The following is a 12,698-nucleotide window of genomic DNA, read 5'->3' as shown; positions in this document are numbered from 1 at the left end:
ATTCATGCCCTTTGCCCATTTTTTGACTGGGTTATTTGTTTTTTTAAGTGTTGAGTTTGAGAATTTCTTTATAGATCTTGGGTATCAGCCCTTTATCTTTAATATCATTTACAAATATCTTCTATTTGATGGGTTGCCTCTTAGTTTTGTCGACTGTTTCCTTTGCTGTGCAGAAGCTTTTTATCTTGATAAAGTCCCAAAAGTTCATTTTTGCTTTTGTTTCCCTTGCTTTCAGAGACCTGTCTTGAAAGAACTTGCTGTGGCTGCTGTCGAAGAGGTTTTTGCCTATGTTCTCCCCTAGGATTTTGATGGATTCCTGTCTCACATTGAGGCCTTTCATCCATTTTGAGTTTATCTTTGTGTATGGTATAAGAGAATGGTCCAGTTTCATTCTTCTATATGTAAGCTGTCCAATTTTCCCAGTACCACTTATTAAAGACACTGTCTTTTTTTCCACCAGATATTTTTCCTGATTTGACAGAGATTAGTTGAACATAGAGTTGAAGGTCCATTTTCTTCTTCACTTTTGATGTAGTTTTGGAATTTAGGTGAGTTGTGATGGGGTGAAGGCTGGAGCTGATGATCAAGAAAGAATTCTTGAGACATCTTTGGTGCAAAAAGGTGGTTTTATTAAATCATGGAGACAGGACCCATGGACAGAAAGAGTTGTTGCACCAGTGTTGTGAGGGGTGGCTGATTATATACCTGGGAGTAGGGGGTAGGGAAAAAAGGAGGTTTTCAAAAGAACTTTCGTATGCTAAGGAGGACCTACAAGATACTGGAGGCCTTTGCCATTGTCAAGTTAAGGTGGTTTTTCCTCCTAGTAAGGCATTAACATTAAGCCAGTTGGGAGCTTCCTAGAGGAATGTCAAGCATATCCCACCCATAGGTGTGTATGGGGGGGTGGGGGGTGGGAGGTTGGTTTGCAGGGTGTCAGCTTGTACTTTGTCTTTAGCTAGCCTTCTGCTCCCTCATCACTTTTATGGTTTTATTTCTAACATTTAAATCTTGGATCCAAGTGAAATTTAGTTTGAACATTTGAGGCAGGGTTCCCATTTCTCTTTTTCAGATGGTTATCCCATTTCCAGTGACATTTATTGAAATGTCTATCTTTTCCTTACTTATTTGAAGTGTTACTATTATCATGTTTATCTTTATTAATCAAATATTGTACATATTTTCATCTATTTTTTAGATTTTCCTGTCTGTTCTACTAATTTGTGATTCAGTTAAGGTTTAATTTGGTGGCATATGGGGCACCTGGGTGGCTCAGTTGGTTAAGCGTCTGCCCTTGGTTCCAGTCATGATCCCAGGGTCCTGGGATAGAGCCTGTGTTGGGCTACCTGCTCAGAGGGGAGGCTGCTTCTCCCTCTGACTCTGGCTGCTGCTCCCTCTGCTTGTGCTCTTTCTCTCTCTATCAAATAAATAAATAATAAAATCTTTTTTAAAAATTTGGCTGCATACAAAAGAAAACCAAAATAATAGTTGTTTAAACAAGATGTGTAACACAAAGGCTGGGGTAAGCAGTTAGCATCATAGCAGTGGTGCTGCAGTGTCGTGATTATACCGGATTCTTTCCACTGTTCTGCTCTGACAACCTTAGTGCCAGCTTTCAGCCTCAAGTGCTTCAGGTGGCAACACAGCTGCCTATAGCTCCACCAATCATATGTGAATGTTAAGAAGGAAGAGATTGGAAGGGAGAATTGCAAAATGACTAATGCCAGCTGAGTCAGTTGTCTGCTAAAATTCTGCCTTTTAATTTTTCTTTCTTTCTTATCTGCATTCTACCCCCCTCCCATTTCCTCTTTCCCTTCTTCCCAGAGTCCTCCTCAGTGCAGTGTTAGTTCAGTGTCACTACTTAGGTGTTACCCACCTAGAGTGTCCACTGAATTATCTGGTCATCATCAAGATCTCTACTCTGCCTGGCTGGGGCTTGAACTCTCCAGGGCCTGTGTGAGCTTGTCATTGTTAAGTCACAACCACCTAGTAGTTATTTGTCTACGTTTATGAAGTCCCCTCTAGTGCTCATTATTAAGTCTTTATGAACGCTCACAGGAAAAGAGTGAGATCATCAATCCGGAAGTGCTTCCCAAAGAGAGTCAGAAGAAAAAGTGAATCCTCCTGGAAGCATCAATACCTCTAAGCTTTCCTCAAGAATGTTTGTTGGAACTAGGGGCAGCTGAGGGATGCAGAGCCAAGTACACATATTATAGGCCAAGAGCACTAACAAAAGGAACCCAATTTCTGTCCTCTCAGTAATGATACTACTTAATCTTGCTGCTACTCCCTTGCAATGTAATATAACACTAACTGGCAATTATGATGACCTTTTTATTGATATAAGAATTTGGATAACAAAATAGAGAATTCACCTAATTGAACTTAGAAGTCACAATGACTGTACATCAGGGTTTTTTTAATTGAAGTATAATTGATATACAGTATCCTATGAGTTTTGGGTGTATATTATAGTGATTTAATATTTTTGTACATTACAAAATGATCCCCATGATAAGTCTCATTACCATGTCACCACACAAAATTATTGCAGTATTATTGACTATATTCTCTATGCTGTACTTAATATCCCTGTGACTTATTTAAATTATAACTAGAAGTTAGTACCTCTCAAACCCCTCACCTATTTCACCCATCCTCCCACCCCCTCCCCACTCTGGTGACTTAACAATTTGTTTCCTGTATCTATCAGTCTGTTCCTTTTTTGTTTGTTTTTGTTTTGTTTTTAGATTCCATATATAAATAAAATTATACAGAAGCTGTCTTTCTCTGACTAAGTTCACTTAGCATAATACCCTCTAGGTCCGTCCATGTTGTCACACATGGCAAGATCTTGTTTTTTATGGCTGAGTACTATTCTAGTGTGTGTGTGTATGCCACATCTTCTTTATCCATTCATCTACTGACATACACAGGCTGCTTCCGTATCTTGGCTATTATAAAAAATGCTGCAGTGAACGTGGGGCACATATATCACTTTGAATTTGTATTTTTATTTTCTGTGGGACAATAACCAGAAGTGAAATTGCTGGACTGTATGGTAGTTCTGTTTTTAATTTTTTGAGGAATTCTTTACTGTTTTCCAGAGTGGCTACACCAGTTTACTTTCCTACCAACAGTAATGAGAGTTCCCTTTTCTCTACCTTCATGCCTATACTTGTTATTTTTTTAATTTTTGATACTAGCCATTCTGACAGGTGTGAGGTGATACCTCATTGTGGTTTTAATTTGCATTTCCCTGATAATTAGTTTGCCGAGCATCTTTTCATGTGCCTGTTGGCCATCTGTATGTCTTCTTTGGAAAAATGTTTATTCAAGTCCTTTGTCTTTTTTTTAATCAAGGTTTTTTTAAATATTGTATGTAAGTTATTTAAAGCTAATATTTTGGATATTAACCTCTTATCAGATACATGATTTGCAAATATTTCTCCCATTCATTAGGTTGCCTTTTCATTCTGTTGATTTGTTCTTTTGATTGTGCAAAAGCTTTTTATTTTGATGTAATCCCATTTGTTTATTTTAGCTTTTGTTGTCCTTGCCTGAGACTGATCCAAAAATGGGTATTGCTAAGACTGGTGTCAAAGAGCTTATTGTCTGTTTTCTTCTAGGAGTTTTATGATTTCAGGTCTTATATCCAAGTTTTTAATCTATTTTGAAATTATTTTTGTATATAATATAAGAAAGTGGTCTAGTTTCATTCTTTTGTATGTAGGTGTCCAGTTTTCCCAACACCATTTATTGAAGAAACTACCTTTTCCTCATTGTATATTCTTGCCTCCCTTGTCATGGATTAATTGACCATATATGTTTTTTTCTGTCCTCTCTATTCTATTCCATTGATCTATAGGCTGTTTTTATGCCAGTACCATACTCTTTCGATTGCTATAGCTTTGTATTATAGTTTGAAATCAGGTTGTATGATACCTCCAGCTTTGTTCTTCTTTGTCAAAATTGCTTTGGCTATTTGGAGTCATTTATGATTCCATACAAATTTTAGGATTCTTTGTTACAGTTCTGTAAAAAGTGCATTGCTATTTTTGTTGGGGATTGCACTGGATCTAAATTGCGTTAGGTAATATGGACATTTTAACAATATTAATTCTTCCAACCGATGAGCACAATATGTCTTTCCATTTATTTTTGTGGTCTTTGATTTGTTTCATCAATTTCTTATAGTTTTATGAGTACAGAACTTTTATTTCCTTGGTTAAATTTATTCCTAGATATTTTATACTTTTTGATGCAATTATAAATGTGATTGTTAATTTCTTTTTCTTTTTCCTCTCTAAAATTTTATTTATTTATTTGAGAGAGACAGAGAGAGAACAGAGGGAGAAGCAGATTCCTCACTGAGCAGAGAGCCCAACATAGGGCTCAAGCCTAGGACATTGAGATCATGACCTGATCTGAAGACAGATGCTTAACCCACTGAGCCACCCAGGGTCCCCTGTTAATTTCTTTTTCTGATAACTCATTATTAGTATATAGAAACACAGTTAACATACATCTTAATTTTGTATGCATTACTGAATTCACTTGTTAGTTCTAATAGTTTGGGGTTTTTTTGTTGTTGTTGGTTTTGGTTGTTTGTTTGTTTGTTTTGTGGAGTTAGGACTTCCTGTATATAGTATCATGCCATCTGTAAATAGTAACAGTTTTACTTTTTCCTCTTCAATCTGGATGCTTTTTCCTTCCTTCTTATTCCCTTCCTTCCCTTCCCTTTCCTTTCCTCTCTCCTTCCTTTCTCCCTCCCTTCCTTCCTTTCTTCTCATTATAATTCCAGTGTAGTTAACATACAGTGTTTTCTTAGTTTCAGGTGTACAATATAGTGATTGAACAATCCTATACATTACTTAGTTGATAATTTATTAAAAAATAATTTTTATTTGCTTTTTCTGCTTATTTATTTACAATTTTGTATTTATTTGTATTTATTGCTTGTCAGATATGATGAACCAAGACTCCACTCCAATGAAGACCTGTATCCAACTCACTACATGGAGACCTAAATGCGTACTAGGTCCTCTTTTGTTGTAGAATTTTGTCAGTGTTTATAAATCAAATCACTTATTTATTATTTTTAAGGCAGTGACAGAATATCTAGGCTCACTTTTACACAAAGAAATCAAATTTAAACTTTTTGTATAGTGTCCACAGGAATTTATGATTTATTTATTTATATGAGAGAGAGGAGAAAGAAAAATATAGGGGGAGGGGCTGAAGGAGAGGGAGAAAGAGTCTTAAGCAGACTCCATGCTGAGCATAGAGCCCATGTGGGGCTCCATCTAATGACCCTGAGATCATGACCTGAGTTGAAACCAAGAGTCAAGTTGCTTAACCGACTGTGCCACCTAGGCACCCCAGTATTCACAGAAAAAGTACAAAAAGATTTTAGAAAGACTCTTTTGAAAAAAAAGGAGAGAACCAGAGAAAAAAAGATTTATCTCATAACTCATGCTTTTTAAATGCATTTTATCTGTGCACAATAAATGAGTTGACTTATTTTATCAAATTCTGCAAGGCAAATTCCTTCAGCTTCATTAGAAAAAAAACAATAAACAGAATGGATGTAATATTTTTAGCACACCTGCATCTTATAAAAGAACTTTCATTGCATTGCAGGGAAAAAAAAATCATGTAGCACATGTGTCACGTTCAGCTAATGGTTCTGGCTGTTTATACTTATGGGAACATTCTTATGTAGAAAATGCCACACGTGGTAAGAAATTGACCAAACCATCATGCTTAGGCATAAAGCTATTTTTTTTTAAAGACTTTATCTATTTGACAGATAGAGATCACAGTAGGCAGAGAGGCAGGCAGAGAGAGAGAGAGGAGGAAGCAGGCTCCCTGCCGAGCAGAGAGCCCGATGTGGGGCTCAATCCCAGAACCCTGAGATCATGACCTAGAGCCGAAGGCAGAGGCTTAACCCACTGAGCCACCCAGGTGCCCCCATAAAGCTATTTTTTAAAAACACAGAATACTAAGGACTGATCCTAAAGTATTCCCCAGACCTATCTGTTGACCATGTTCTTCTGAAATCTAATTCTTTCCTTTGATATGGCAGAAGGGAACTGTGCTATTATTAATCTTTAACAGAAGGTTAAGGAGAAGGCTAAAGGAGGCTGAAAAAGGCTTGCCTTGTCATCTGGATAAATAAGCAGTTGGGATGAAAATTAGAAGTTAGAAGTTTAGCCTTACCCTGTCTGTCTCTAAACATTTTGCTCTCCTTCTCTCCTCATCTGTCTCTCAGCCATGCATTCATACTGTCATTCTTTCACTTACTCCTTCATTTATGCTTTCATACCAAAAATCTTTGCTGAACACTTACTACATGCCCAGCATGGTGCTGGTCACTAAGGATACAGCAAAGAGCAAAACAAAGTGTCCATTTGTGGAGCTTAGTATTAAGCAGAGAAGACATGCTCTTAATTAACCAATTTATAGCCGAGTGTCTAGGTGTGCCCACTCCATCTAGCTGTCATTCACCTCCAATGTCTTATCTTTTTCCCTCTCTTTGTCTGGGAGTAGGGAAACTAGGAGTGAGTGGGGAGGCTAGGATCAGAGGAGATGACTTTCGTCTTGTATTCTTTGAACAATGTGCTTTTGGGAGTAGAGACTTCACTTCTCCATTTAATGTTAAAGATTTATTTTTTATTTCTAAACTAAGGTCACAATTATTATAATAATATTATCTCACAAACTGTATGATGTTTTAGAGTTTGCAAAATACTTTCATAATCATTATTTCATTGGAGACTTAAAATAATACTTTGAGGTGAGTGATTCATTTTATGGAGGAAAAAAAACGAAGCTTCTGGAGGCTAAGCTACTTGCATCATTAGTGGCAAAGCTAAATCTTAAACTCTTCTGCTTGATTCATAATGGTTATTGCCACTTACTAGATTTTATCCTGTCTTTGTCCCAGTGGTGTCATCTGTTATACTAGGAAATGTGAAAAACCATCGTTTGTTGTTTGTTTTAGTAAATAATAGAAGGAGGGGCAGTCACAGAGGCAGTGATTAGATTTTAGAGTAGCCATTTTTAGAAATGACACCACAGGTTGCACCCTAGTATGTTCAAACTCAGGAATAAATTTGCCAAGTGACTTCTTAGAAACTGCTTGTTTTTGATTCCCTTGTCAACACCAATGATGGGTGGCTAGAAGTCTGCATAAGGAGGAATAACAAAATATCTGGAGAGTCATGGAGCTAGGGCCCTGGGATACCTGCACAGGTCAGAGTTACAGGACATCACACAGTTAAAACTGTGCAACAGTAAAAGAATGTATCAAAATGTGAAGATGCATTTGTTTTGTAAGTGAAGAACAATGGAGCAATGGAAACACACCTAAGGGAGGAGCTATGTGCAATATGCATGTCCTCAGTTACTTCCCTCATCTGCATATAACGCTCACCACGTCCCATGAGCACAAGATGCCCAGGGTGCCCTTAAACACAGGATGCCCATGAGAATAGGGTGTGTTTCATGAGTAAAGGGTGTCCATGAGCACAAGACACCATTGAGCACAACATGCCGCACGAGCGTGGGACACAATGACCACAGGGTACCCATGAACATAAGATTCCATGAGCACAGGATAGCCCATGAGCACAGGGACCCGTGATCACAGAGTGCATGATAAGTGAGGCTCAAAGCAAGTATCAAGTACACATGTTAACATCTATGATTGAGTAAGTGGAAGGACTGACAATCCTGGTAAGTCATGTTTTCATTCTAACCAGAATTTGCTGTGAACATAGAAAGAAGGCAGTAGTGTCCTAAGAAATACAAACAACCAAGGATCTTTGTCATATTCTTTCTTATTCCTGGACCACCTGGCACTAGCCAACCACTTATGCTGAAAGAGATGGCACAGAAGGAGAGGGAGGGAGAGGGCAACTCGCAGTCTCGTATTGTGTCAGCCTTCCTTTCTTATCAATAAACCAGTGGTACAGAGTTTAGGTAGTAGTATGTGCATGTATAAACAAGTGAAAGAAAAACAGTGGATTTTATTTTATGCAGTTTTCCCACTCCTCTGGTGAGAGCAAAATACATATGCTTTCATGATATACAAATAGCTTAGTGTTGGTGACTCCACATATGAGTTAAATGTGCTTGCATTTGCATTTAAAGCTGGCATTGCACAATATAAAGACAAATGGTAAAAATCAAAGTTAGTAATTTAAATTTTTAATTTTTCTTTACTTAAAATGACATTACATATCAAATAGAAAACACAATAACAAAGCAAGGCCATGCAAGAAAGAAAATGTTCTGTATTTAAATACTTTGAATGACACGTCCCCCTGCTTTTGGAATAGGGGTTCCTGCATTTTCATTTTGCACTGGGCCAGGCCTTCTGCTCCTACATAGGGCAGAGAAATCTTCAAACACAGGGCGTGTCTGAAAAGATCAGGAAAAACATGGACAGAGTGATTTTGTATTTGGGTCAGACAAGCTAGAGGATGTTTATCAAGTCCAGAAGTGTGTTTCTGGAGCCTCGGTGTGTAGAGGGACAGTCAAGGTCATGTGGATATAGATGCTAACAAGCCTCAGGGGGTTGTGATCCCCAGTGAGGCTTCCTACTCTGTTTTCTGGCCTTTGGGTAGTTTCTATGAGTATCTTAAAGGGTAAGGGCCCTGGAAGAGGAAATGGCAAACGCCAGTAGCTGAAAGAACCACGTGGCTGTGAGATGCAGTGTGTAAGCCAGGGTGCTTCTAACCTCCTGTCAACTTCTCACACTTTTATGCACTTGAGCTCTAACTGCTTGAGGTCAGCCAAATCATGTTTGTGAGTTTTCAAGTAGCCCAGGGAAAAATTCTTTTTGCACCAGATGTCTAAATGATAAAAGATCATGAGTGCTTGTCTATGCCAACCCTGGGGTACATGGATGCAACGAGAGGGAAGCAAAGATGTTATTGGAGATTGAATCTGAGCCCCAGCTGGGCAGCAGCTGAAAAGCATTATCACTAAATGTGTCTAAACCCCATAGCTGTCTCTGCCCACATCTGGTGAACAGAGTGAGATTCATAGGCATTCACAGACAGAATACTTTTTGCTTCCTACCATCAGCTTTTGACTTTGAGCCTGTCCCCATGGAGACTGATAGAAATACCAAGGCATACCTTTCCTCCTTCCGTCATGCTAACGCATCACCAGCAGGGAAAGGTATGTATATTCAGGTAAAAACAAATGTTATGGCAAACTATCTTTAATGTCTTTCATGTTACTCTTGTGATTCACCATTGATGCTAACAGCCTACATATCATGTAAATACATACCATGTAAAGATAGTCACCAAATGTATGGACTCCAGAAATCTGAGCGGCAGACGTTCTCTCCGTCCTTATTTGTATCCATATGTTGTATACTGCTTCTAGAAGATATAAAGACTCCTTTCAACATTAGGAATTTATAGAGACAACAGTGTGCAGAAGCAGGAAAAACCTTGTATTTAGTATCAGACTTTGCCACTAGGTTACCTGAAAAAAATCACTTTACATTTCTTTGAAAAAAATGGATGGTACTTTGATAGGAATTGCACCCGAATGTTTATAGCAGCAATGTCTACAATAGCCAAACTATGGAAAGAACCTAGATGTCCATCAACAGACGAATGGATAAAGAAGATGTGGTATATATACACAATGGAATACTATGCAGCCATCAAAAGAAATGAAATCTTGCCATTTGCGACGGCGTGGATGGAACTAGAGGGTATCATGCTTAGCGAAATAAGTCAATCGGAGAAAGACAACTATCATATGATCTCCCTGATATGAGGGAGAGGAGATGCAACATGGGGGGTTAAGGGGGTAGCAGAAGAGTAAATGAAACAAGATGGGATTGGGAGGGAGACAAACCATAAGTGACTCTTAATCTCACAAAACAAACTGAGGGTTAATGGGGGGAGGGGGGTTGGGGGGGGTGGGAGTATGGACACTGGGGAGGGTATGTGCTATGGTGAGTGCTGTGAAGTGTGTAAACCTGGTGATTCACAGACCTGTACCCCTGGGGATAAAAAGATATTATATGTTTATAAAAAATAAAATTAAAAAAAAAATCACTTTACATCAGTGAGCCTCCACTTCTAAATGGAAAAAAAAAAAGTTCCCTGCCTCTGCAGACTGTACGGGTAACAGCTTTGTTAGCTGAGTCTGTACAAGTGTTAGTTATCATTATTATAGTCAGTCCTTAAACTTCTGTTGGACAGCTGGATCTTCGAGGGAACCTGCTGGTGAAGTCCCATGAGACATTAGTCTAATATAGTCTTAGATCTCTGCTTGGCATTGGATGTCCCAAAGGGAAATAGTGGCTGAGGGTAAAATGACGGGGCCCAGTGATTGGAACATCTTAGCTAATTCTCAAAATGGATTCAATGTACTCGAGACTGATGAAGAGGTCTGTTGGGACATGGCCAGCTGCAAAAGTGAAATACTAAAGACAAATTTACAGCTCAAAGAAATTGCTTCATCTTGTATAGTTTACATGCGTACTTTTAAAGTTTGTAGTACTTCTAAAATCAGTTTGTCTTAACTTTGTGGCATACAATTCTATTAAATTCTGCATGCAAAAGTAATTGGCAAACTCATTGTTAGAAAGAAGTAGCAATAATTAATGTTTGTAAAGGAAGAAACTGCCATTTTCTTCCTATATAGGGGAAAACCTAATTCTTCCCTAGTGTGTGTTCCTTCTATATCTCCTTTACTAGTCACATAGAACACTTCTAACATTTCTGGTCACCAAATGTGAGGCTCTTGCCCATGCCAAGAAATTCTCTGTGACACCAGCTGGTGTCTTACAATTTAATTCAGTTTGGACACTCTCTACCTGGAGATAATATCAGATCTCACAAGAAGGGCTCATCCCACAGTACTACCTCCTGATTTTCACTTGAGATGCCAGTCACAAGTTCAGTTTGTCACTTGTGCTTCTGAGCAACCAGCTATAGAATGAGGGTTCCATCATCCTCTAACTTGGGTTCAATTAATTTGCTAGACTGAGTCACAGATCTCAGAGAAACACTTACTTACATTTACCCATTTATTAAAGGATATGCTAGAGGATATGGATATATAGTCACAGAGTGTATACATAGGGGTGAAATTTGGGAGAGTCCTGATCACAGGAGCTTCTGTCCCCGTGGAGTTGGGGTATGTCACCCTCACAGTGTGGATGTGTTCACCAACCTGAAAGCTCTCTGTACCCCATAGTTTTGAGATTTTCATGGAGGCTAATCGTGTAGATCATTGGCTCCATTTCCAGCTCCTCCTTACTCTCTGGAGAATGGTGGGGGATGGGAATGAAAATTCCAAACTTCTAATCATGGTTTCATCTTTCTGAGTCCAAGCCTGCATCTAAGAGCTATCTAAGAGCCCTCCCAGAGTCACCTCATTAGAACAAAAGATGCTCTTAGTGTTCTTATCACTTAGGAACTTACAAGAGTTTTAGGGATCCTGTTAGAGACCAGGTCAAAGACAAATATTAGAGTAAGAGATGACCCTAATGTTCTTATCACTTAGGAAATTATAAGCGTTTTAGGAACTCTGTGCCAGGAATTGGGGGCAGAGACCAATATATATTATCTCACATTTTATATGATGTCTCAGTCTTTATAGAATACTTCCTTTTTTTATAAATAATCTATTTCTCACAATAATCTTGTGGGAGTACTAATTATTGCTCTACCGGTTTTATAGGTGACAATACTGGGCTCCATAGCTTATCAGGAAGAACTAGACATTGATAGGTCTGGGTCTTTTGACTCAAAAGCCCATGAAGATTATTAAGTACAATCAACAGTCAGGTACTCCATGTTAGAGATCAAACTGGCCCAGCACTCAGGAAATGTAGTCCTAACTCCTGTCATCATCTAGAGTTACCTCACTCAGGTCCTCCCTTTCTCTTGGTTTTTCAGTTTCTTCATCAACAAAATGACACTAGAAAGACCATTCCTAAGTCATCTTGATTGGTATAAAGAATCACTTGATTGGTATAAAGAAAAAAAAATGCAATTGAATAGAACTGAAAAGAAATTGTACTTCAATGCTCTTTTAGAAAATGTGTTTTTTGTTTGGATTACAGAAAGGGAGGGGGCAAGTAGGAATACCCAAATAAGTGCAAGGACTAGTCAAGGCAATCTTTCATTCAGCACACATCCTATAGGAAAATAAATCCCATCAGACACTGAGTACAGAGACCCCCTCCTGCAGGAATCCATAACAGATCCACAGGGGAATGAGCTGTGCTTATGTACTAGGCAAGCTCTCAGGTCTGTTGAGCCCAAAGATAGGGGGAAGCTCCATCAGGAAGGTGGGAGTTGATATCCAACTGATAAATGAGGATTTTGGAGGAGCCTGAACCCACTCCACACACACCATGCCTTTCCAAGAGGAGAACATACACATTAGTCATAAGTAAGTCCTGTGAAATGCCTCCCACATCCCATGTGAATATTCAGACATCGTGTCCAGCAAAAAAAAAAAAAGAAAGAAAAGAAAAAAAGAAACAAAGAAACAAAGAAAAAAGAAATATTTACCTTTTAGTTTTTAATATGTGTTTATTATTAGATTATTAGAATCTCCTGAAAAGATTTTGGCATGACATTTTTAAAACTATTCCTCCCTGGAGGAGGAGTCAAGATGGCGGAGAAGTAGCAGGCTGAGACTACTTCAGG

This window comes from Enhydra lutris, unplaced genomic scaffold (genome assembly GCF_002288905.1).
Source record: "Enhydra lutris kenyoni isolate GAN:26980312 unplaced genomic scaffold, ASM228890v2 scaffoldscaffold63, whole genome shotgun sequence".
In the NCBI taxonomy this organism is placed as follows: domain Eukaryota; kingdom Metazoa; phylum Chordata; class Mammalia; order Carnivora; family Mustelidae; genus Enhydra; species Enhydra lutris.
Note: the sequence above shows the minus strand (reverse complement) of the source record.